The following is a 2,868-nucleotide window of genomic DNA, read 5'->3' on the forward strand; positions in this document are numbered from 1 at the left end:
CCCACCTGGCCCCAGCTTAAAATCTATTTCTGCATCTTGGTCTTTCTTTAATTTCTTAATCCCCAGCTCCTCTGCTCAAGAACCTGTCGTTTTCCCATGCGGGTCGCAGGAAACAGAAACAGCCCACCACAATTCCTGATCATTCTTCAGGGCATGTTGGTGGTGTTTGCTGACATGTGTAGAGGTTCAGAATATGTCACCCTAAAATATGCCACATTTGACATAATGCTTCATTTTTAACTAAAATTACTTGAGAAACAGTCTAGGCAAGGAGAACACTCTGACCTTCTTTCCTTCCTCTTAAAGCAGGAAATAAATCTCCCATATGTAAGATACCCTCCCTTATAGGGGTGTCTCAGACACATACCTGTAAGTGTAGAAGAAAAATTATTTACCTCCCCAACTCTTCAAATCTATGGAAAAGTGGCAAGAATACTACAATATAACACATATGCCCTTCACATAGATTTCCCTGATTATTAACATCTTGCCTCATTACTTTCTCTTCTTTTCTCTTCTCTTCTCTTCTCTTCTCTTCTCTTCTCATCTCTTCTCTTCTCCTTTTCTCTCTCCTCTCTCTCTCTCTCTCTCTTCCTCTTTGAAATCAATAAAAATATTTTTAAAAAATAAAATAAAATGAATATACTTTAAAAAATTACCTATATAGTTTCTCTCTCATCTGAAGGCTGATTGATGTGATATCCTTCATCACATTGGGGAATTTCTCTTCTCTTCCTCATTTGCTGAGAGTTTTAGTCAGAGTAGGTGTTGGTTTTTAGCAACTGCTTTTTCTGCATCTATGGAAAATAGTCATATGGTTTTTCTCCTTTATGATGAATTATATTTTTTATTTTAGAATGTTAAACCAACTTTGCATTTCTGGGACAAATACTACTTCATCATGATTTATTAATCCTTTTATACAGTGCTGGATTCAATTTGCTAATATTTGCTTAGGAATTCTATTTTTCTTTTTGTTAATTCTCACCCAAGGACATTTTTTCCATTGATTTTTAGGGAGAGAGGGGAAGGAGAGAGAGAGACAGAAAGAGAGAGAGTGAAACATCAATGTGAGAGAGACACATCTACCTGTTGCCTCCCACCCACACCCCCCTGGGGCCAGGATGGAACCTGCAGCTCAGGTATGGTGCCCTTGACAGGGAATGGAACCTGAGATCCTTCTGTGCTGAGCAACACCGGCCAGTGCTGCTTAGGATTTTTATGTACACATTAATGAAATGTCTTTCATATACCTATAGGAGTGATCAATGTTATTAGTTTCTAAAATTATAAAAGACATGAGCAAACATTTTTAAAGTATTAAAATTTGGCAAGTCTAGATGGTGAGTAAACAGTAATTTGTTAAATTATTCTCCATACTTTTCTGCTTTCTTCTTTTTATTCTTCTTTCTTTTCAATTGAATGATCCTTGGCTGTAGCTTGGAAGACTGATTCAGAAGATACACTGAGGACATAAAAACGGGGTTCTAGCTCTAGCTGGTTTGGCTCAGTGGATAGAGCGTCAGTCTGCGGACTGAAAGGTCCCGGGTTCGATTCCAGTCAAGGGCACATGCCCAGGTTGCAGGCTCCATCCCCAGTGGAGGGCGTACAGGAGGCAGCCAATCAATCATTGATGTTTCTATCTCTCTCCTCCCTTCCTCTCTGAAATGAATAAAAATATGTTTTTTAAAAAATGCAGTGACTCTTTAAAAAAACAACAAAAACTGGGTTCTATTAGGATTACAGGGGTGGGATGGCCTTGTGTATCCTCTTCACCTAGCAATGGGCCTAACACATCGTTGGTACTCAGTAAGTTATTGAATGAATTCGGATCTGTCATTTAAAATAGCGCTCCAATACCACATAATGAATGCTGTGGCCCAGATCTACCCTCAGGACTCAGCCAGTCCTTCCCCAGTTTCTGGGAGTAGATTGCTCATAGTTCATAACTCCTTTCTGGGAATTGTCCTCCACCGAAGGAAACAGCCTTCCTCAATTACAGCGCCTCTCCAGATACAGCCTCTATCTATCACTGGTCAATACAAGAATATAAATTTCTGGCCCCTTCTTTAATTTGGAACAGCTCTGAAAGGTCATCCCAGGCTCAGAGCATTCTTTGGGACTGGCTGAGGCCTATGCTGAGATTGGGGGGTGTGTGTGTGTGTGTGTGTGTGTGTGTGTGTGTGTGTTGTTTTGTTTTATATGTCCGTATTGACTTTTAGAGGGAGAGGGATAGAGAGATAGAAACACTTAAGAGAGAGGAACATCATCAATGCACACCCCTTACTGGGGATCAAGCCTGACACTCGGGCATGTGCCCTGACCAAGAATCAAACCCTGACCTCTTGGTTCCTGGGTCGATGCTCAACCACCGAGAACACCTGCTGGGCCCCTGCTGAGATTGTTTAGCTTCTCCCTCGGCCTAATTCTGCTTCTATGCCGCTCTTCACAGGCGTGGTCTTGAAAGTATCTCCCCCCCACCACACCCCACCCCAAAAAAACACCTCCTGTACATTAACCTCCTTTTGAGACTCTTTCTCGGGAATGACACATTACCCTATTTTGTTTTTCTTTCATGCTTTAATGCTTGCTTATTGTCTGCTGTAAGAATGTAAACTTCCCAAGACAGACCTTTTCTTTTCTCCTCGTACACTGTGCACCACTGTATCCAGCGTCTATTGCACACGTGGGCCCTAAATACGGGTTTCTGGAATGAATGAATGAATGAATGAATGAATGAATGAAGCCTCATTGGGTCTTGGCATCACAGCCTCCCAAGAGCCTGCCACAAGCACTTTGGAGCTGCAGCTCAACTTGCTCCCTAGGCCCCGCCCCTCCCGGCACGTCCCCTAACCCAGGCAGGTGGCA

The sequence above is a fragment of the Myotis brandtii genome, unplaced genomic scaffold (assembly GCF_000412655.1).
Source record: "Myotis brandtii unplaced genomic scaffold, ASM41265v1 scaffold244, whole genome shotgun sequence".
NCBI lineage: Eukaryota > Metazoa > Chordata > Mammalia > Chiroptera > Vespertilionidae > Myotis > Myotis brandtii.